We start from the raw sequence: 24,854 nt of genomic DNA, 5'->3' as shown, positions 1-24,854 counted from the left end.
GAATAAACATATTTTTTTCTTCCTGTAAGATAGTTTGTCATTAACTTGTGAATTTTCCCTCTGAACCCATATTGATAAAGTTTGTCAAGCAAAATTTTCCGATCAACTGTATCAAACGCTTTTTTCAAATCAATAAAGCAGGAGTAACCAAATTTTTTATTATCAATTGATTCACGAAAAAAGTCAGTAATGGACAAAATGGCATGAGTACAGGAATGATTACTTTGAAATCCAAACTGATGTATATCAATCAAGTTGTTTTTAGCGGCAAAATTAGATATGCGCTTGAAAATTAGTTTTTCAAAAAGTTTACTTATACAAGACAACAAATTAATTGGACGGTAGTTATCGGGTTCAGTTTTGTCGCCATTTTTATACAATGGTAAAGTTTTTGCAATTTTGAGAAAATTAGGAAAACACTCATTTTTACGATCAGAAGCAAAGTTATCACTGTTATAAACAAATTTATAAATCTTTCGACCTTTTTACGATCAGAAGCAAAGTTATCCACTGTCTCAGAAAAAAATATGAAAAAACATAAAGGCATTTCTATCAATTTGTCACTTAAACCAATTAAATATATAGCATTTGTACAAGACTAAAGTCTCTTGAAAAAAATGTTAGTTTTTGACTATTCTTATAATAAAACTGTTGGTTAAGCTTTTTTTTTCCTTCAAAAATTTTTAAACAATTTTTTTTTATAAATCTTTTGACCTTTTTACGATCAGAAGCAAAGTTATCCACTGTCTCAGAAAAAAATATGGAAAACTCAAAGGCATTTCTATCAATTCGTCACTTGAACCAATTAAATATATAGCATTTGTACAAGACTAAAGTTTAGTTGAAACTTTCTGAAATACAGAGTTTTTATCAATCAATTTATGAAAGAAAAATAAGAAACATCTCACATCAAAATCACAAGTCACTACAACTTTTGGTAGAAATGAAAAAAAAAATCATTTTGCGCAGCTGAAGAATATGCGGAATCTTAATTGGTTTCATTCTTGTGTTCTTTACCAAACTGAAACTATAAAATATCTCAAAAAGTTTTTCTTCACCTTTCTAGGCAAGAACATCTAATTTGTTGAATATTCTGAAAAATTACAAGCTAACGCGGGTCTAACGGTCTTTCTACAATTGCTTATGCTCGGTGTGGTTGTTTTTATTCAGTCATTTTTTGGCGATCAAAATAACACTTTTAACAAAAATTGATTAAAACCCGTTGAAGTTACCGACTCCCTGAAATCAAATTTACAAGATATTTTACCTCCGATCATTTTTTGCAAAGTTCTAGGAGTTCGAGAAATGCCAGTTTGGTCATGCTCTGGTCTAATTTATGTGCGATTGGAATACTTTCTTAAAAAAGTTGAAAGCGTAGCGCGAGTTATTTATGCATGACGAGTTATCCACCCCAACAAAATCGTCCAAGTTGAATCGCTCGTTTTAATTTCGTACTTCTCAAATTTTCACATTTGATCTTTGATTTACCGCCCAAAATTTATAGATTTTCAGTGTTTTTTTCACAAAAACTATTCCATTAAGAGACATATTCGGAACATTCAGGGCTCTGCCCTGATATATTAGCAGTCTTGTTTGAATAATAACTTTATTTTTCCGATTAAAACAAAAAAAATTCAAAGAAGCATAGAAACACGTATCATCAAGCTATTTATGTCACAATTTAATGGAATAAAATAAATAACCAAAAAAAACTTTCTTAAGTGCTGAAGAAAACTATTTGAAACTCTTGAACAACAATTAAAAACATAGACATTTTGGAGCAATAGGGTTCCAAAAATTTCATTTTTCTAAAACTTTTAGAGGAGAAGACACCCTTATTAGAAATCCTTTTTTTCAATCCCTATTCTTTCTGAAAAGTTGAGCAAGATGAAAAAAAGAAAAAAAATCGATGAAGATGTCAGATAAAATGCAAACTGAGTTTGCAGCTCCTGTAGCTGACTATTTTTACGATTTTTTTAAAAATAATAGATGAGTAGCTTGCTCTAAGTTCATAATGGAGCTTCAGAAAAGCGCTATCATATAGTTACTATACTATAAAAAGAGTTTGACTAACATTTCTAGGTCAGAATCATACAGCGAAACTGCAACCAAAAAAACTCCTTTTGTTTAGTCCAAAATCAAATCTCTGCTTAATCATAAGTTTCCGAAAATGATGGCGCACGAATGAATGAAAGCGGGCTAAAAAGGAACTTAATGAACCAAGTGTACTAAAACTTCAAACGAATCTTGCAAAGGAAAGCAAAGTCTTGCAAGATTCTTGCAAGAATATTGCAAGAGATATATTCTCTGTTGGAAATGCTTCTTGAAAAATTTTTGCATAACTCTTGCAAAGATTTGTATTCTCGTTGAACGCGAAAAAACTTTTAACCTTTTTTTCCCTAATTTTTCTAATTAAGGATACATAGGCGGTAGAATAAACTCCTGTAGATTTAATCTCCGTTGTGAGATTTAGCTGATTATCTCTTGGAGACTATCTCCTGAAAGATTTGTATTTTGAGAACATTGAGGCTACCTTAAACTGAATTCAATCCTCAAAAATTTGGTGACTGTTTTTATTAAAAACCAGACCTACTGTGTTTGGTGACAATTAGGATATTGAGTTGAAACACAATTGTTATTGAAAAATTATGATCAAGTTCTTGTTGTACAACTGCATAGTCATAAAAATTTCTTTCGAGTTAAAATTCTAGACGTATGATGAAGTTTTGCTAGTGGTGGGAATTGTACGACTATTACTCGTACACTTTCCAGTTTTTCTAGTTTTTTTGATCTGGTGAACATTTGAAAACGAACAGATTTTAAAAATTTCAATGCTTCAGAAATCGAAGAGAAGAAAACACTAGAAGAATTTTTTTTACCAGTAGACACTTTAGCAGTAGCAAGTAGAAACATTTAAATACTTGAACAAATCAACAATAAAAAAGTAACATCATAATAGGATGAAAATAATTTTTCACCGCGTTTATATGAACACAACATACTAAAATATCTCAAGCTAATTGACTCTATTCATCAAAAATTTGACAAAAAAAAATAAAAATTGAGATTTATCTAGTTTTGAAATAAAAATTTGCAAAACTAGATCAAAAATTCCAATGCTGTCAGAAAAAAATATTTTTGAGAATTTAATTTGAAATGCATAAGTTAGAACAACAACCTGAAACTACTTATATTACGGGAATGAAAAATCAAAATATATATGAACACTTTTAAATTTTGCTTAACCTAAACTTTTTCCGAGATTTAATTCATAATTCTTTGGGACCATGGTCAAATTGGAGTTCCATAGTTGTTTTGGCGCTCAGAATAAAGTTTCCTGAGAGAATTCATAGATGGTTGTCTTGCAAGATCTTGCAAGAATCTTTCACTTTTCTTGCAAGTTAATCTCCCTCTTGCAACTTGCACACTATGATGCCAAACTGTGCACTGGATAGTCGCACAATTTTGTGTCTGTATGTTCCTGGATTCCAGAGACAAGTTTTCAAACTTGTTCCAAAAAATAAATGAATTCCAATTGCAAACGTTCAGTGAATTCCGCGTACAAATACAAAAAACTGTAACAACGTAAATTTGTTGGCACATTGATTTTTTTTGAGCAAAAATAGGTAGTTGTCCGTATTCCGCAAATGTAAGCGGATTCCGCAAACTGTAAGCAGAATCCGCAAAGTGTAAGCGGAATCCTCATTAAATTGTGGATTCCACTAGAGTTGCGGAGTCAACGACAGCTTAAGTTTACTAAACAAATATATTATTATTTGTTCGTGGATTCCATAAACTGGTTCGAAAGCCACACAATTTGTTGCAGTTTCAGCAAAATTGCCTGTTTTCGGATCAATTTTGAGCAACACAGTTTTTTTTACCTATTTGTCCGTAGAATCCAAAACAGCAAAAACAGCAAAAAGGCAGAGAAGATCAAAAAAATAATAGTAGCTATGTTGCGGATCCCGCGACAAATCTGATTCTTGCCTGTTGTGGAATTCGCTTACTACAATTCACAAAGTGCAAAATTTTGCCTCGTAATGGTAATGCAAGATAACCCTCATTTTTAAGAATCTTGCACAACCTTGCAAGATAACCCTCCTGGATCGTCTGGGGTAATTGGATTTTTTTTTTCATTTTTTTAAGTCTGCTCGGAACATTCTGTGCTACTTGCACAGTAAACGGTTATCTTGTTCATTTGTTCAGTGGGTAGTATCTGTCTTGCCACATCACTCAGTACCGGTTTCGCTATCACACCTAATCTCATCGTCTGCATCATTATTAGGTATGCTTTGGCTATCTTTTCTTCGATAGGTAATTTTTTGACCGTATTGAGAAATCTTACTTTAGAAACTCAGAGAGAAATATATTTTTCTTACTTATCTCGTGCACTCAATTTGTGTTTTCCTTAATTTATTGGTCAATTTCTATTCATCTAATAAAATCAAAAGTCATTAAACTTAACTAATGAATCATGCTGCGTTTTCTACTCCAATTTTTTTTCAGTAGCTTTTAGTCGGTTCCTATTTTGGGTTTTTTTCGAAAAGATCTCAATGACTGATCAAATTTTTTGATTTCCTTCTATCTGTTCGTTAGCTAGTAGACCTGGCTGTTGCCGAGTTTTCCTTTTGCTTTTGAGCAAAACTCAGTTTTGCTGCGGTTGAGCTCTGAGATACCCTAACATCCAGTGATTACCTATCTGTTTGGTGAGCCAGTTTTTACACTGGAAAATTCCTCAAAACACTGTGAACACACCACATTAATTTTTCGGTCGCAATACCCCCAAGACATTGAATCTCACTCTTTCCTGCTTTTTCCCACCGTCCTCTCTTCTCTTTGAAACTGTTTCTTTTTTCTTGTTGTGCCAAATTTTTGCTGTCTTTGTGTATTAAATGGTGTAATAACTGTGTAATAAATCTGGTATTTACTAAGTGTCCTAAAAGAAAAGATACATTTGTGGAAAGTTTTCAATTTAGTCTTGTTGCATAGCTCGATTTTTTACAGTTGTGGCAATTAATGAGAAGCCTCAAAAAAGTTTTTTTTTTCCAAATTTGTTAAATTTATTTTCAAGATACGATTGTGACATTCACCTAGGTGACCCAAAAAAAAGACGTGAAATGTGGCGAATTTGAAGGCCGATCCATAAAAAGGGCCAATTAAAAGAAACTTGAATTGATCAAGTAGATGGAAATTAGTTAATAATGTTGCCATTGGTTGAAACACCAGTAGAATTTTGTAGTTTCATTGCATCATCAAATTAACTTGCGTACAAGTTTGTGTATTAAAATTAGGTTCCTGTGCTCGCTCCAAACTCAGTATCTATAAAAACATAAAGTAATCCTACGAAACACCTGAGTTAACGACAATTAAATCTCGGCAATTAACTCTGTTTAGAGAATAATTTGTAAAATTTTTGATTTTTTCATAACATGGTTTTTTACCCACCCGCATTGGAGTTCTATGAGTGAAATTCGATTATAATTGAGTTTCCTTGTCAGTGAAAACAAATCGACTAAAATCAATTAAAATGGCTTATAAAATTACTATTTTTCGAGGCAACAAAATCCTTTTTTATCCGTTATAATCAATTTTCGTCACTATTGTGGACACTGACAATGAAACTAAATTTTAATCGATTTTTTTCCACTTTACTGAGATGCGAATTTCAACACACATGAAGTCATTTCCACCTTTTAAGTTAAATTTGGTTACGTTGGTTACTTGTTAATCAATTCAATTTAATGCTGCCTAGCTTTGTTATTTTTATTACTTTTTATGTTACTCAAAAACTGAATTTTGTTCCTTTCAAAAACTTTGTTAAACTATTGGAAACTTTTTAAGGGGGGGGGGTAAAGTTGGAGATGGACTAATCCCCTTTCCATTACCCCCCCTAGCGTTTGCCCATTTAACAACAACCTCACCTCAACGAAACGTTTGATTCGCAGTTTTGGTGGAGGTGCTCAGGTCGAGCGGGTGTTCAGGGGGGTTCAAGGGGGGGGGGGGGTGGTTTGGGTTCAGGTGGGGAGGGGAAGGGGAGGTTTCGGGGGGGACGGGGTTCGTCAGGTGAGGAGGGGGGTTGTTGTTCAGGTGGGAGTGGGTTGTTCAGGTGGTGGAGGGGGGTTCAGTGAGGGGGGATTGAAGGGGAGCAAAGGGCCAAACGTTAGGGGGGAGAGCTTAACAGAATCGTTTCGCAATTTGAGTTTGGGTTTAGAAATGGATTAGGCCGTACACTCGCTTCGCGAAATTTCCGCATAACTCACTTGATAAATAAAGAAATTCTTGCAAAATTTTGCACGACGTGCAAAACAAAAATAAAGTGGAAAAAATGTGATTTCCGACTTTTTATAAAATCCATTATAATGAAATCCAAATGAGTTAAAATGCTTTTTGTTTTGGCGAGACAAAATGGATTTAAATCCATTTTTGTACAATTTTGTTGTCTGAACGTGACATGGGAATCAATTTTATTTACATAACACTTTAGACCACGGAAATCCGTTATAATTGATTCGCTTTCATTTTTCTTAAATGCGGACAGTTTTAAAAAAAATTGCAATGAGGAATATTATTATTTTTGAAAACAGATATTAATGATTGTTTAATTAGACCAACAATAATCATTTTGAAAAGTTACAGGGCATTAGAGGTTTCTTAAATTCGAAATTGTAGAATAAAAAATGCAAAAAATGCAAGAAGGATAAAAAACAGAAAAGAGACAGAAGGAAACAGTTATATAGAATCAAATATAGGCGCTAGTTATTTCCCGCTCCTCCGCGTGTTTAACGAACTCAAATCATTGTGTTTTGTTCCTGAAACTTTTTTCTGTTTATGTAAGAGGTAGCGCTTCTTTTTTTCACCAGACAATTCAAGGCTTTGAGTTTGTAGGACACAGAAGGAACGCATCCCAAAATCTATAAAACTATCAAAAAAGACCAGGAAATTATTTCAAAATAAATACAGAAAACTCAACAGAAAATAAGTATTAGTATCCTAAGTGAACTAAATTAAAATCTTTTTCTCCATCTGGATGTCCGTTCTTTGGAAGAATGCACATACAGTACTCCGTATAACGTAAACGTATCAACTTGAATTCACAACGTAAAGCGCTCGATAATAATAATTCATATACCGCTCGTAACCAATATAATCGTACACATAATCGTAACCAACATGATCGTAAACAATATAAGAATTCATAACCTTCGATCGAATACGTAGGTTCGGAGACCAAAAAATCATTGCTCACGCTACTGAGCGGTAACCTGTTATAATAGTTCTGTTTGGTGATACAAATTACAATGAGCAGTCTTTGCTTTCTTCTGGGATTCCGTAGTTTTATCATCGCAGGGGCTTTCAGTATATTCAAGAATCTCTGAAAAAGGGACCTTCTTTTTTTGACTGGTTGGAGAGACAAGTTAGAGTTGGTCAACGATTCCGGAAACAGATCCGTTTGCAAGAAATAATCAGTGTCTTGATAGATGTTTTCACTCTCAAAATCTACCGAGATGTGATTGACTTTTCGACTCGAGGATGGTATCAATTCTCCTGCGACATTTTCCCCAAGAACATCGTTGTTGTGATCTTCAGTGGTTGTTGCTTCCACTAACGCACGGTTTTGACTCGTGTTTATTGAAGAGTCCTCAGTGTCGCTTACAAAGAAGCTATAGTGGTCCATTCCGCTCTCGCTCACACGTCCAGATCTTTGGTTTTCTTCAGCATGATTTGACAGATTTTGGTTTTCTTGATTATACTGAGAACCGGTAATCGGTACCGAATTTAACAAAGTTTCCACTTCATGAATCAATTGCCTTTCTTCTATACTTGCACCATCAGATCTTGTTTCCAGGAAGCGTCTGAGATCCAAAATAAAAGTGCCGGCATCTCGGTTTTGATCATTCGCCGTTGAAAAGGAAGATTCTTGTTGTGTGGAATAAACTGATTCTCCGAAAGCAAAATCTCCTATTGGATTGTGTAAATTTTGGATAGTTTCTAATAAACCAGGAGCTGAGGTTGAGTGCTGTCCTGATAGAATAGAAATTTCGTGCAAGCTCGCTTCACTTCTTTCACTGAGGTGTAACGAATCTGCCGGTAGAACACTATTATTGCTGGCGTTTGTGTGTAATATATGTGAGGAAAAAGCTGTCGATTCGATGCCACTAGAAATTCCCGAAGAACTCGCGGTTCGTTCCAAAGAATCATCAGAAGACATCACTAACAATTTCTCGAGCATTCAAAAAGTATAAGCATTTTTGTTACATAAAAGTTTTGCTCATTTTTGGATAGCAACAAAGCAACTGTTTAAGAACAGTTTGTTTTGTATAATACAGAACCTACAACGAAGTCATTTGGTCAATTTTGATTTTTCATAACACAAGGTATTTTCGATTCTTTGCTTGTAACCAACCAAACGATCAAAATGAAAACCATGTGATTTGGTAAAGTCTCTTTTAACGAGAGAATGTAATTTTTTGTTTCTTTAAAACAAATGCACCAAACAAACTGATTAGCTGCTAAAACAGGCGATTTGACCAGTTGAGTTGTGTAAGATATTCTGTCGCCAGAACAAAACCAGAAAAGACTTTTACTTAATACGTTATTGAAAAAGCCTCAGCAATATAATCTATATCAAACTAAAGTTGAAAATATAGAAGAAAAGCTAGAGGTAAATAAAAGCGTATTCATCATAGTCATGTGAGGACCGCGTCTAAAACGCCTACGCAAACAGCAACCAAGCGCAGAAACCAGCAACTACCAAATGAGGATAAATTTTATGATATAGATAGTTTTAACAAAAATTAAAAGTACCTGGGTTGACAAAAAATGTCTATCATACAATTTTATATGAAAAAATGTTCATCCTACAGTTTCATACATTTTGGACTGAAAAAATTGTATGAAAAAGCAAAATAAGCATTTTTTCTCTACTAGGAAAAATTAGAAGAAGAATTTTTGCCAAAATTTGGAACTAAATAACGACCTCAAGCTTTTCGCCATACTTTTTTTTATACAAAATTTTATGAAAACAGAAAAAGATTTTTTTTTGTAAACTGAAACTGTATGACTTTAATTATTATGAAGTAGTATGATGAGCATTTTTTCCATAAGAATACAAACAAAATTGTGTTACGAATTTTTGTGCTTAATCCTAAACACACTAACCAAGGATTTTTGTCATCACAAAACCCAATGTTTAACTGGAAGTTATCATCCAGGAACACTGAATTTGGTAATACTTGCAATCAAAATTAAATTTCACACAGAAATAAATACCAAAAACCTAACTTTTTGTAAATGCTTAAGAAAATTTTTACGTTGAATATGACGGCTTTTGAGAAAAAAAGCACGTTTTAAAAAAAATAAGTTTACTTTAACATATGAAAACAAAAAAAAGTTTTGCTTACAAAAAAACTTGTGTGCTTTTTGAATTTTTTGAATTAAAAACTCAACCTGGAATATGTTATAGACACTTACAGTCGAATTTTGCATGAAATAATTTTTGTAAAGAGTAAATTTGAGAACAAAAGTGAGTTTAAGTCTGGGTGGCTTTTCATAGAGTAATTTCGAAGAGGATGAGCCATTGGTTTGTCACGCTATTTTTTTGGCAGGAGGATAGATTCGTACAACTTCGTAGTTTAATACCGCTTCTATTCTTCCTGTAATTTTTCCTAGTCTCAATAAATCTAGTTAAATGTTGGTAATCTTTCGAAGTTAGAAGAGAGGAAGAACCATTTCTTTCTCAGTTAAATTTAGTCTTCTCTGGCTGAAAATTTAAATGGTTTCAGCTTTACAAACTATCTTAAGTTTTAAACATGGATCTTGACTGGTTAGGACTTAGTATAATTATAGTATAACAGTATAATTAAGTATAACAGTGATAATTATCAGGAATCTGATTGCATATAAAAACACTTGTTTTGAACTAGTTCCACAGATCCGAGGTTTAGGAAGTTTTTCAAATCAAAATTTTCTTGTGAAGGGTGGAGGAAGTGTATTATGGTTTGTTTGACTCAATTCCTTGAGAAGAGTAGCAGTTGCTTGTGTCAGTGAAATATTTGTTGTCGAGAGAGCGAGCGAGAGAGAGAGAGAGAGAGAGAGATAGAGATAGACAAATTATAGCGAGTTAAAAGATCGTATCGAGGCTGCAGTTTTCTGTAATGATGTGTCGGTTTCGATAAATATATCGAGATTATGTGCATTCTCAACTGTTTTTGACATAGCGAGATAAAGTTTTATTTCTCTGATTGAAGCGCCAAGTGACTAGGATCCGTAGTTTTCAGTTCATTATCGAGTGGGTCATTGTTCTTGTTCAGGGGATAATTTTTTTTCAGGGGATATTCCCTCTATACTTTTTATCTGCGACGGTTGTGTCTGCGGCAAGCAAAACGGATAGATTTGCCACTCCAGAGTCGGAATGACGTCGTCTTTCATCTCCTTTTGCCCTTCGTTTCTTTTGCTCTGTGAAATCTTTTATCTTATTTATATCTCCTATCTATAGAAAATTCAGGTTCAGTCATGATCTTTTTTTATTTTTGCAAAAGCTTTTTAGTTTTTACAGTTTTCTTTTGTTTGAGTTTTAATTTAAGTTAAGATAACTTCCGGAAAAAAAAATTTCGATTCAATGTTTTGTGTGTCATAAGATTTTGTTTCTATGAGAATTGCCTAATACGTTTTTTTTATAGATTCGATTAGCAAATTGTATGATGTTCGTTTTTCGCATGGGCCATCCAAAAGGATTAAATACATGTTTTCTTTTTTCCCCTTCAGTTATGAAAAAATCGTTCGTTTTCTTTTCAGTCGTTTTAAGTGAGGTTTTGTTGGAATAGATTACTTAGTATTTCAACAAATGTTTCATATGTAAGTTTTTTTTGAACGGATCAAAAAATTCCACTATAAAAAACTATTGAAGAAGTAACTAGAATAAAAAAAACGGGTTGACCAAAAATGCTAATCGAACACTTTTTTTATATGTAAAAGTGCTATTCATACACTTTTGATGCAATTCTTTAAGTACACAAAATTGCTAAAAAAAGGTCTATGATTAGTGATAAAGAAAAAATTGCTAGAAGAAAGCTCTATGATTAGTGATTTTTCATGTATGAAAATTGGATAATTAGCATTAGCAAAATAATGGACTCGGCCTGAAAAGTCCTAACTGTGTCTTACAAAATAATATAACAAAAATATAAAACTTCAGCGAAGCTTTTTTGAGAATTTGTAATTTTTTATTATCAGACATTGATCAAGACATACAAAACTATGCCATACAAAAGAAATAGGTGTTTTTTCAGCGTTTTTTTTTTTAAAAAAGTCCAATAATTTTGAACCAGGACTAAGTTACGCACACAAAAATTTAACTTTTGCATGCAAACAACTTTTTTTTTGATAAACGTTTGTTTGAGTCAGAAAAATTTACTTTTAACTTAGAAAGCAGTTGCTCTTCGTCTCCGTAAACCTCGAGAGGATACCCGTATACAAGTCTATCCATTGAGACTAGGAAAAAGAAAATGTTTGAGTACAAAACTCGACAACACTAAGCTGCTTTGATGGAGTCATACGTTTAAAAAGATGGAGCCATCTCGCGCCGTTGGAGCGTCAATTCAATGGTGATTTTCATGTCAGTGACTAATTTTGACGGTGCTCTCTCCTTTGAGATTTCTAAAAACTCTGAAATAGTGTAAATTACCGAATCTGTGTGTACCTGAATTAATCTTCCGCTTAAGTAATCTAACGCTTAAATTTAAGTGGCAGACCGACCTACAGGTTCATCCTACAGTTTCATACATTTTGGACTGAAAAATTTGTATGAAAAAGCAAAATGAGCATTTTTTCTCTACTAGAATAAGAATTTTTGCCAAAATTTGGAACTTAATAACGACCTCAAGCTTTTCGCCATACTTTTTTTTTACAAAACTTTATGAAAACAGAAAAGGATTTTTTTTTGTAAACGAAACTGTATGACTTTAATTATTATGAAGTAGTATGATGAGCATTTTTTCCATAAGAATACAAACAAAATTGTGTTACGAATTTTTGTGCTTAATCCTAAACACACTAACCAAGAATTTTTATCATCACAAAACCCAATGTTTAACTGGAAGTTATCATCCAGGAACACTGAATTTGGTAATACTTGCAATCAAAATTAAATTTCACACAGAAATAAATACCAAAAACCTAACTTTTTGTAAATGCTTAAGAAAATTTTTACGTTGAATATGACGGCGTTTGAAAAAAAAGCACGTTTTAAAAAAAATAAGTTTACTTTAACATATGAAAACAAAAAAAAGTTTTGCTTACAAAAAAACTTGTTTGTGCTTTTTGAAATTTTTGAATTAAAAACTCAACCTGGAATATGTTATAGACACTTACAGTCGAATTTTGCATGAATTAATTTTTGTAAAGAGTAAATTTGAGAACAAAAGTGAGTTTAAGTCTGGGTGGCTTTTCATAGAGTAATTTCGAAGAGGATGAGCCATTGGTTTGTCACGCTATTTTTTTTGGCAGGAGGATAGATTCGTACAACTTCGTAGTTTAATACCGCTTCTATTCTTCCTGTAACTTTTCCTAGTCTCAATAAATCTAGTTAAATGTTGGTAATCTTTCGAAGTTAGAAGAGAGGAAGAACCATTTCTTTCTCAGTTAAATTTAGTCTTCTCTGGCTGAAAATTTAAATGGTTTCAGCTTTACAAACTATCTTAAGTTTTAAACATGGATCTTGACTGGTTAGGACTAAGTATAATTATAGTATAACAGTATAATTAAGTATAACAGTGATAATTATCAGGAATCTGATTGCATATAAAAATACTTGTTTTGAACTAGTTCCACAGATCCGAGGTTTAGGAAGTTTTTCAAATCAAAAATTTCTTGTGAAGGGTGGAGGGAGTGTATTATGGTTTGTTTGACTCAATTCCTTGAGAAGAGTAGCAGTTGCTTGTGTCAGTGAAATATTTGTTGTCGAGAGAGCGCGAGAGAGAGAGAGAGAGAGAGAGAGAGAGATAGAGATAGACAAATTATAGCGAGTTAAAAGGTCGTATCGAGGCTGCAGTTTTCTGTAATGATGTGTCGGTTTCGATAAATATATCGAGATTATGTGCGTTCTCAACTGTTTTTGACATAACGAGATAAAGGTTTATTTCTCTGATTGAAGCGCCAAGTGACTAGGATCCGTAGTTTTCAGTTCATTATCGAGTGGGTCATTGTTCTTGTTCAGGGGATAATTTTTTTTCAGGGGATATTCCCTCTATACTTATTATCCTGCGACGGTTGTGTCTGCGGCAAGCAAAACGGATAGATTTGCCACTCCAGAGTCGGAATGACGTCGTCTTTCATCTCCTTTTTGCCCTTCGTTTCTTTTGCTCTGTGAAATCTTTTATCTTATTTATATCTCCTATCTATAGAAAATTCAGGTTCAGTCATGATATTTTTTTATTTTTGCAAAAGCTTTTTAGTTTTTACAGTTTTCTTTTGTTTGAGTTTTAATTTAAGTTAAGGTAACTACCGGAAAAAAAAAATTTCGATTCAATGTTTTGTGTGTCATAAGATTTTGTTTCTATGAGAATTGCCTAATACGTTTTTTTTATAGATTCGATTAGCAAATTGTATGATATTCGTTTTTCGCATGGGCCATCCAAAGGGATTAAATACATGTTTTCTTTTTTCCCCTTCAGTTATGAAAAAATCGTTCGTTTTCTTTTCAGTCGTTTTAAGTGAGGTTATCATCCAGGAACACTGAATTTGGTAATACTTGCAATCAAAATTAAATTTCACACAGAAATAAATACCAAAAACCTAACTTTTTGTAAATGCTTAAGAAAATTTTTACGTTGAATATGACGGCGTTTGAGAAAAAAAGCACGTTTTAAAAAAAAATAAGTTTACTTTAACATATGAAAACAAAAAAAAGTTTTGCTTACAAAAAAACTTGTTTGTGCTTTTTGAAATTTTTGAATTAAAAACTCAACCTGGAATATGTTATAGACACTTACAGTCGAATTTTGCATGAAATAATTTTTGTAAAGAGTAAATTTGAGAACAAAAGTGAGTTTAAGTCTGGGTGGCTTTTCATAGAGTAATTTCGAAGAGGATGAGCCATTGGTTTGTCACGCTATTTTTTTGGCCGGAGGATAGATTCGTACAACTTCGTAGTTTAATACCGCTTCTATTCTTCCTGTATCTTTCCTAGTCTCAATAAATCTAGTTAAATGTTGGTAATCTTTCGAAGTTAGAATAGAGGAAGAACCATTTCTTTCTCAGTTAAATTTAGTCTTCTCTGGCTGAAAATTTAAATGGTTTCAGCTCTACAAACTATCTTAAGTTTTAAACATGGATCTTGACTGGTTAGGACTAAGTATAATTATAGTATAACAGTATAATTAAGTATAACAGTGATAATTATCAGGAATCTGATTGCATATAAAAATACTTGTTTTGAACTAGTTCCACAGATCCGAGGTTTAGGAAGTTTTTCAAATCAAAAATTTCTTGTGAAGGGTGGAGGGAGTGTATTATGGTTTGTTTGACTCAATTCCTTGAGAAGAGTAGCAGTTGCTTGTGTCAGTGAAATATTTGTTGTCGAGAGAGCGAGCGAGAGAGAGAGAGAGAGAGAGATAGAGATAGACAAATATAGCGAGTTAAAAGATCGTATCGAGGCTGCAGTTTTCTGTAATGATGTGTCGGTTTCGATAAATATATCGAGATTATGTGCATTCTCAACTGTTTTTGACATAACGAGATAAAGGTTTATTTCTCTGATTGAAGCGCCAAGTGACTAGGATCCGTAGTTTTCAGTTCATTATCGAGTGGGTCATTGTTCTTGTTCAGGGGATAATTTTTTTTCAGGGGATATTCCCTCTATACTTATTATCCTGCGACGGTTGTGTCTGCGGCAAGCAAAACGGATAGATTTGCCACTCCAGAGTCGGAATGACGTCGTCTTTCATCTCCTTTTTGCCCTTCGTTTCTTTTGCTCTGTGAAATCTTTTATCTTATTTATATCTCCTATCTATAGAAAATTCAGGTTCAGTCATGATATTTTTTTATTTTTGCAAAAGCTTTTTAGTTTTTACAGTTTTCTTTTGTTTGAGTTTTAATTTAAGTTAAGATAACTTCCGGAAAAAAAAATTTCGATTCAATGTTTTGTGTGTCATAAGATTTTGTTTCTATGAGAATTGCCTAATACGTTTTTTTTATAGATTCGATTAGCAAATTGTATGATATTCGTTTTTCGCATGGGCCATCCAAAGGGATTAAATACATGTTTTCTTTTTTCCCCTTCAGTTATGAAAAAATCGTTCGTTTTCTTTTCAGTCGTTTTAAGTGAGGTTTTGTTGGAATAGATTACTTAGTATTTCAACAAATGTTTCATATGTAAGTTTTTTTTGAACGGATCAAAAAATTCCACTATAAAAAACTATTGAAGAAGTAACTAGAATAAAAAAAACGGGTTGACCAAAAATGCTAATCGAACAACTTTTTTATATGTAAAAGTGCTATTCATACACTTTTGATGCAATTCTTTAAGTACACAAAATTGCTAAAAAAAGGTCTATGATTAGTGATAAAGAAAAAATTGCTAGAAGAAAGCTCTATGATTAGTGATTTTTCATGTATGAAAATTGGATAATTAGCATTAGCAAAATAATGGACTCGGCCTGAAAAGTCCTAACTGTGTCTTACAAAATAATATAACAAAAATATAAAACTTCAGCGAAGCTTTTTTGAGAATTTGTAATTTTTTATTATCAGACATTGATCAAGACATACAAAACTATGCCATACAAAAGAAATAGGTGTTTTTTCAGCGTTTTTTTTAAAAAAAAAGTCCAATATTTTTGAACCAGGACTAAGTTACGCACACAAAAATTTAACTTTTGCATGCAAACAACTTTTTTTTGATAAACGTTTGCTTGAGTCAGAAAAATTTACTTTTAACTTAGAAAGCAGTTGCTCTTCGTCTCCGTAAACCTCGAGAGAATACCCGTATACAAGTTTATCCATTGATACTAGGAAAAAGAAAATGTTTGAGTACAAAACTCGACAACACTAAGCTGCTTTGATGGAGTCATACGTTTAAAAAGATGGAGCCATCTCGCGCCGTTGGAGCGTCAATTCAATGGTGATTTTCATGTCAGTGACTAATTTTGACGGTGCTCTCTCCTTTGAGATTTCTAAAAACTCTGAAAAAGTGTAAATTACCGAATCTGTGTGTACCTGAACTAATCTTCCGCTTAAGTAATCTAACGCTTAAATTTAAGTGGCAGACCGACCTACAGGTTTGGATGATGTTGATTTGATGTAATTTCGGCCTTGCTTTTTTTTTTATCGGAGATGGTTGTGTGGTTGGCGCTTTACATAACATTTTTGACCCGCTGTTTTGTCCCGATTGAAAGTTTTTAATTTACAGTTATCCGGAGATTTGCGGTTGATCCGAAGCAATAACTATATTCCTCTTAAAAAGTTGAAAGCGTGTGGTTTGTAGCTTCAATCAACATAGCTCTAAAAATCATCTCCTGTTGTGAAAATTAGGAAAAACAGCACCTGTTCCCTTGTCCGCGCTAAGAAATGGATCACACATATATCCTCGATCTTTTGGTTATAGAAGCCAAAATGACGTAAGTGATAACTATAACCAGAAGAAAGTCTCCTTATAGCCGAGAAACTTTTCATCCGTTCGAGCGTTTAAAGTTTTCCAAATTTTTTTTGCTTCAATTTTTGAGTAAGTTTATAATATAAATTACAAAACAAAAATATTTATATATGTTTTTTGAACTTAACTTTTTTGAGTTTCTGATCAAGTTCAATTGATTCTAAATTCGTTTTTTAGTATCAGCACAACTTCAACTGAAGATAAGTACATATCTTTACTTACATGCAGTGCTTTTGCAATTATCATTTTTAGGCTAAATGGTGTGACAATTGAACCTCGATTTGGTTGCTGACGAATTGACTACCTGCAAAAGAAATTGTATCAATCGAATCGACAATCAAGCTGGCTCAAGTTTGGCCCAACAAAAAAGCAAACTTAGAAGTAAATTGAGTTGTGTATTGAGAGGCTCTGGGAGATTATTGGCCGACAATTGTAGTTATGGAAAGACAGGTTAATAAAAACAGTACTGTTTATCACCAGTATCCTGTAAATGTTCTATTTCAGAAGTGAAATAATCTATTTCAAATCTCATTTCAGATCAAGAATTTTAATTTTCTTGTTTATTTCAGATTTGAATTTATGGTGATTCAGACAGACTCAGGGCTATTTTGTTGCTCATTATAGCTTCTCCTAAATGCTAGTAGATACTCAGCAAAGCCTCCAATCGAAAATTGGAACCAAAAAATGGGATACTGGTGTTTCGCAAAGCATGAGGTAAACATCAGAAATGCCTAAGTAACCTATGAAACTCAAAAAATTGATAGTTTTTTAAAATACTTTTTGAAAACTTTAGAAAACAGATGAATAAAAAAATCAGTTTCAAAAAACAAACAGTTTGCGTAATTATTGGGAAACTTTTTTTACAGTTAATTAACCTAAATATAGTTATGTAATGCAGAAACAGCAAAAATTGACAACTCATAAATTATAATTTAACGAAGAGTTTCTCAGATTTAAGATCAGATCTGAAATTTTGTTTTTCAAGGTTTTTTTGGATCTGAACATTCTCTTTCAGATCCGAATTTCAGATCTAAAGTTTTCAATTTCTTATCATGATCTGAAATAACGAGTTTCAGATCTGAAAGTCAACCTTTGCAAGAACTGAAGATTGCATACAGTTACGAACAGAACACAGACACTCCATGAAGAAAAAATGTTTCTATTTGTGAAACACAGACTAATTTTATGGGATTGTATATCACTTTTTACCCGCAGTCGATGACAACAAAGCGAGTCTATCAAAAACCCAGTTTTTGCATGTGCAATAGTTACAAGCGAGCTATGTAATTTTGATGTTATCGGCGAATTTAGGCATTTTTATTCTCTGCTAAGAAGAAAGTTCTCTTTTGTGGTATTTCTTATGGATATGTGTCCTAATTATTATTAAAAAACAAGTTGCACGCATTTGTTTTGCTGAAATTCATATGAAAAACAATAAAGCTTCTGATCACTCATAGATCTTACTTTTTTGATCAGAACAATTAAAATTAACTTGAGCCAGCTTAACTTTTGCAGTTTTGAGTTACCAGACTATAACCTTATAAAATGAGAACAGTTTTTTTTTATTTATTAACCTGTAGTGACAAATTTTTTACAACTAGAATGTGGCTATCGCGTTTGTTTTAAAAAATTTGGATCCCTGTTTAGAATTTTTTCTGAATTTTTTAAATCAGTTGCCGATTTTGAAACGTGCAAAGATCATCATTTTTAGGCTAAATGGTGTGACAATTGAACCTCGATTTGGTTGCTGACGAATTGACTACCTGTGAAAGAAATTGTTTCAATCGAATCGAAGTAAGAAGTAAAAGAAGTAAATTGAGTTGTGTATTGAGAGGCTCTGGGAGATTATTGGCCGACAATTGTAGTTATGGAAAGACAGTTTAATAAAAACAGTACGGTTTATCACCAGTATCCAGTAAAAGTTTTGTTTCAGAAGTGAAATAATCTATTTCAGATCTCATTTCAGATCAAGAATTTTAATTTTCTTGTTTATTTCCGATTTGAATTTATGATGATTCAGACAGACTCAGGGCTATTTTGTTGCTCATTATAGCTTCTCCTAAATGCTAGTAGATACTCAGCAAAGCCTCCAATCGAAAATTGGAACCAAAACATGGGATACTGGTGTTTCGCAAAGCATGAGGTAAACATCAAAAATGCCTAAGTAACGTATGAAACTCAAAAATTTGATAGTTTTTTAAAATGATTTTTGAAAACTTTAGAAAACAGTTGAATAAAAAAATCAGTTTAAAAAAACAAACAGTTTGCGTAATTATTGGGAAATTTTTTTTACAGCTAATTAATCTAAATATAGTTATGTATTGCAGAAACAGCAAAAATTGACAACTCATAAATTATAATTTAACGAAGAGTTTCTCAGATCTAAGATCAGATCTGAAATTTTGTTTTTCAAGGTTTTTTGGATCTGAAAATTGTCTTTCGAATCCGAATTTCAGATCTAAAGTTTTCAATTTCTTATCATGATCTGAAATAACGAGTTTCAGATCTGAAAGTCAACCTTTGCAAGAAATGAAGATTGCATACAGTTACGAACAGAACACAGACACTCCATGAAGAAAAAATGTTTCTATTTGTGAAACACAGACTAATTTTATGGGATTGTATATCAATTTTTACCCGCAGTCGATGACAACAAAGCGAGTCTATCAAAAACCCAGTTTTTGCATGTGCAATAGTTACAAGCGAGCTATGTAATTTTGATGTTATCGGCGAATTTATTCTCTGCTTAGAAGAAAGTTCTCTTTTGTGGTATTTCTTATGGATATGTGTCCTAATTATTTTTAAAAAACAAGTTGCACGCATTTGTTTTGCTGAAATTCATATGAAAAACAATAAAGCTTCTGATCACTCATAGATCTTACTTTTTTGATCAGAACATTTAAAATTAACTTGAGCCAGCTTAACTTTTGCAGTTTTGAGTTACCAGACTATAACCTTATAAAATGAGAACAGTTTTTTTTATTTATTAACCTGTAGTGATAAATTTTTTAAAACTAGAATGTGGCTATCGCGTTTGTTTTAAAAAATTTGGATCTCTGGTTAGAATTTTTTTCTGAAATTTTTAAATCAGTTGCCGATTTTGAAACGTGCAAAGTTTTTGCAAGACTTCTTCATTTGTTCATATGATGCAGTTCCAATAATGACTTTTAGAAAATACGTTTATTTTATGACATGAAAAAACAAACGATAGCGTGGAAAATATGGCTTTAGATTGAAATACTTAAAAATGATTTTTAAAAAAATCTGATCTATTTTGAAAACAAAATTCTGATGACTTTTCTGAATAACCACTAAAACTTTGATTAGAATTGTCTGTTTTCCACAAAGAAAACTTCAGAGTTTGAAATAATATTATTAATGCACGAGGTGCAACTTGTTTGTGTTTTTTTTGTATCTTTCGAGGTAGGCCGAACGCAATCATTTTGATGAAATTTATTCTAAAAAGGATACTTATCTTGGAAACTTTTTTGAAACCTAAATTTCCTTTAAACTGTAATTGCTTTTGAACAGTTAGTTCCTTTTTCAAACATTTTTGTAGAAAGAAATCTGCTGTAGGTCGAAAAATTTGCTCATTGGTGATCATTCGAAGCGGTTTTTTGATAGCATCTACGTTCATTGCGTGTGAGTTCGTTTTGTATTATCAACTTTGTTACACTTTTTTTCAAACCAGCAAAAAACGAGAAAAGTGACGGGTTCCTTTTTTAGTCTCGCTTCAACGTTGAAAATCAGGTTATCATAAAAATAGTTTTCAATGCAATTCAAGTGCAATAAAATTCTCAGAGCAGATTGAAAAACTACGAATCAAGTCCCTTTTGACTTTTTTATATAACCACCTACTCTCATTATAAAGAATCTGACTTACATAATCAGCAAATTGCTAATTGCCTCAGTTTAATGAACTGTGATAATTAAAAATCAGTTTAATGAATTGTTTCAAAGAGAAAACAGTTCAATGAATTGTTTTAATGAAAAAAGAGTTTAATGAATTGTTTTTTTTTGTGGCTGAAAATTTTAACCACGTATTTAAAACCTCAAAACTTAAAGCCTGTCTTTAAAACAGATGAAATCTTTCAAAACAGATTTAAGGGTCTAACTTAGCACGGAGATTTACTAAAAATACGACTTACCATATTTGGTGTTGCATATACGCGCCAAGATGAAAAATTTATTTTAATTCAGAGAAGATAAAAAGGAAGAATTCTTTCTTACCAGACGCAGGCAGCAAGTGGAATAACATCCAACACCTAATTTGTATCTCAGACAGAAAGTCCCAACTAGAACTGAATTTCTCCTTTGAACTCACGAATATTTGATGGAATTGGAGTTACCTGGATGCAAAAAAGGGCCCCAGATTTCCGATTTTCTTCTCTCGCCTGACAAACACGGATTGCACATTGACATAAACTGAGAATTGGTAATTGGTTTTATTCAGAAGAAAAATCAATTGCAACCTCGATAGAAAAAACCAAAGTAGAATTTTAACCCTAAGCGCATACCCGTATATCAAATAAAGATCGTACAGGTCTGCAAAAAATAAAAGGCTCTTCTCTGATTAAATATTGGGTAGAAGACTAGTGTAACATAGTTATAAGTGAATTCCAATCCCCCTTTATGTTCAATTAACCGAATCAAGAAAGTCCTTTTTAACTTAAAATCCGAATCAACCCAAAAAAAAACGGGAAATGATGACAAAAGAAATTGTTTATAACCAATACAAAAAACTGAAAGTTTTCATTTATCAAAACTTACTTTTCCTTTTTTTTACAATTTTGGTTTGATTTTAGCCGAGATTAGTGAAACGCTTTCATATCCCTTGTTTTGTTTCTGCCAATTGAACTGTTTGCTCTATTTGGATTATTATTCAAACAGGGAACGAGACCAAAATTGCGTTGGAGTAAAAAATCAACAAAGGGTAAAAATTGGGTGCATTTAGAGGAAAAGCGATAAAAAAAGGGAAGGTCGCACTGAAAACATTTTACCGGGAAGGGTTTTTTCCCGGATTATTCACACCAGCTCCCCTGAATTTATGTTCATTCACGTGTGAACATTACCATTTTATTTTTCTGTGTCGACATAAACCTAAGGCTCAATTCCATTAGCCGATAAACTTTGAATTTCTCTAAAAACCTATTTTTTATTGATTTTTAAAAAAAGTTCGACCGAGAATAATTGTTGTAGTCAATATGGTTGCAATTTATAGACACTAAATATTTGGAACTGCAGGGAACCATTGGGCGTGTTTTTCGATTTATTGAGCTCTAAATTTTCCGGCTCTTTCAATTTTTTGTTGTATTTTTTTTTGTTTACATGTAGTACATGTAATTGGTGGCATGTGAAAATATATGGGAGAAGCAGCAGAATGTCAGCCGCAAAAAGTGAGAAACAGAAGTTGCAAAATGAAAAAAGATGTTGAAATCGTAGGTGAATATATTTTTGAACATATGTGAACAAAATCTACACCATTATGTAAAATCAATCAGTATGTTCAGACAGTTCAGGTGGTTCGTGATATAATTCGCTGTAAGGAAAAAACGCTGTCGAACTTTTATTGGGAGAAAAATATCATTGGTCGGGGTTTCAGCAATTACAGTCAAAGTTTTTTTCAACGGTTGAGCACATTCTTATTGTTCTTCTTCAATTAAACCAGTTCAAAATAATTTGTCATGGTTGTAGATAGTCGAAAAAATTTTGGCACGGGTTAAAAAGGTTGAAAATTGCCTGAATTTTTAATTCGGACAAAACATAAATTGCAAACCCCAAAGGTTTATGTAAGTCATGATCAATGTCTGGTAATTTAAAAATTCAAATTTTACGAATAATTACCCGCACTCAGTAAAAACAGAAAAAAATAGTTTACACAGGATTTTTTTTGTCAGTTTCCATAAATTTCATTAAAAAAATTACAATTCCAATTAAAAATATATTATAATGTTACTATTTATCGAACCAATAAAAATCATTATAATCGTTTATAGTCGATTATAATCGAATATTTTTTTCTCAATTTTTATTGAATTATAATCCATTATAATGGATTATAATCCAATATTATTCAACAACTGTGTCATTGCTTCATTTCGTTTTATTCTTGTTTTGTTATTGTAATTGATTTTTTGTGAGATAATATTTTGATAGAAAAAGAGTTTATAATCTATTATAAAAAATTATGAGATATTTTTGGAAAAATTATTATCAAATATAATTGATTATAATTTATAAAAATGTCACCAAAATTGTTATAATTATAATGAGATATAATTCGGTTAGACATTTAAACTTTGCGCTGATAAAGGATTAGAATTTTGCTAAAAGTACGATTATAATTATGATATAATCGATAATTTTCTCTTTTTACTGAGTGCGGGCATCTTTGAGAACTTTTGCCAAAACTTTAAAAATTTGATGCTTTCAGTATATGATTTGTGTTATAAAACACTTTTACCTTTCAGGTCGTTTCCAAAGGTGAGGTGGATTTTTACAAAACAAGCCAAATTTGTTGTGAAATTGTATATCCTGAAAGGAGAAACTAAATTTTTGGAAAGTCATGGTGTCAAATTAATGAAACGTCAGGATGTCAGCAAACTTTTGGGGGATTTCCAAAATTAGTTTGCAATATCGGGGTTTGCAAATTACGGTTTCAAAAAAGAAAAATTTTATCATTATACTAAAACAATATAGGAAGCCCTTGCTTGCCAATTTCATTGCATATAAGGTAAATAATCATCGCGAGTCAGGTTTTTCAGGCGATAAATAAATGCCAGTCTAGAAATCATAATACATTTCCAAAATGGTATCACCATTTGGTAGTTTCAACGACGGCAAAAACTCGGAAGTGGTGAGCTATTGCGTTTCATTTTGACTGGAAGTGAGTTACAAGCTTAAAAAGGCTCAACAAAGACGAGTTTAACAATCAGATACCACACTTGAAAAAAGATAATCAGCAAAAACTAATTCAAGTGAACACTCTTATACATAATTTTGAGGGAAATCAAACAGCAAACCTACTGTGACAAAAATTTTTGAATAGTTCAGCTCAACTCAAACAATAAATCAATTGTTAGCCTGAAAATTGTTGACGCTTCGTTGCTTATCAGCATGTGAACCTAATCATCCAAACTTTCAATGAAAACCTGAAAAATATAAAATGCTCCTTAAAACTACATGGAAATCCTAACAAATTTTTGTAATTCAATCTCCTCAAAACCTGTTTATTCAGACTTTTTTTTCAATAAAGCACGAATAAGAAAGATAGCAGTTGCAATGAATGAACTTTCAGGTCTAGCAGTGTCTTTTTACGAAAATCCTTTCAACTACCAACAGCTTCATTCGAGAGAACTTAGTAGTTGTTTCATTGGATATAAAGAATCATTGTCGCCCCTGTGTTACATAAATGAAAGCAATACATTTTAACAAAACATTTTCAGCTCTCTTTATGGAACATTAGTTTTTTTACTTAACTTCACTACAGGATGCAGCTGAGCAGTTGCATCAGCCAGAATTTAACGGAGAAAGGTTCAGACTAGTAATTTTTTTTCCATTCTTCTCGGAGCAAGTAACGGAAGAGATTGTCTTGGGAGAAAGATTATCAAAAATTAAAACTGATAAACTCAAAACAGTCGCTAAAATGCTTAATCGCTCAGAAATTTTTAGACAATTTGCAAACTTTTTCTGATCCTTTCAGCTGTTGTGTTGACATTAACCACTTTTTTCAGATCTATACCTCAAGATAAAACAGAAAAAAATGCTACTTTGTTGAAAAAAAGAAAACTTGCCAACCTAAGTTTTACAGCAGTGTTCGAAACAATTTTTAAGACATGTGTATGGGTTTTTGACAATTCAATAACTGAATGCACGTAAGCCATTAACTTAATTTTTGTGTTTCTTAATTGAACTCTCGTATGATCAATGTCGTTTGTTTTTGGTTGTAAATCAACTAACAGCTAAAAAAAGATAAGTTTTTATTGGAGCAGTTTTTTGAAAGAACTCCCGTTCTTTGGATCTTATTCATTGGATCTTATTCAGCTGACAAAGTCCCTCAATTATCAGAAAAAATTTGCAATTATTTACTCAGCTCCAAGCAAGGATATATGAAATAATTAAGTAATGGTTGCTCGATTAGAAAAAAAACATAAAACTTTGCTGATTCTTTGTGTAAAAAAGGGTTTACTTGCTCTATTTTAATGAA

The 24,854-nt window shown here is 32.3% G+C and overlaps 1 protein-coding gene across 1 annotated transcript in view; it reads right to left on the bottom strand.

The window, feature by feature from the left end:
* LOC134852865 (uncharacterized) overlaps positions 1 to 21,171 on the bottom strand; it is a 44,494-nt gene extending 23,323 nt beyond the window's left edge. Inside the window, exon 1 of the mRNA XM_063868705.1 lies at positions 20,879 to 21,171. The gene's annotated coding sequence lies outside the window, so the exon portion shown is untranslated. The remainder of the gene's footprint in view (positions 1 to 20,878) is intronic.
* Positions 21,172 to 24,854: the final 3,683 nt, after the last annotated feature.

The sequence above is a fragment of the Symsagittifera roscoffensis genome, chromosome 8 (genome assembly GCF_963678635.1).
Source record: "Symsagittifera roscoffensis chromosome 8, txSymRosc1.1, whole genome shotgun sequence".
Lineage (NCBI taxonomy): Eukaryota > Metazoa > Xenacoelomorpha > Acoela > Convolutidae > Symsagittifera > Symsagittifera roscoffensis.
Note: the sequence above shows the minus strand (reverse complement) of the source record. Positions and strands in the feature narration are given on the sequence as shown.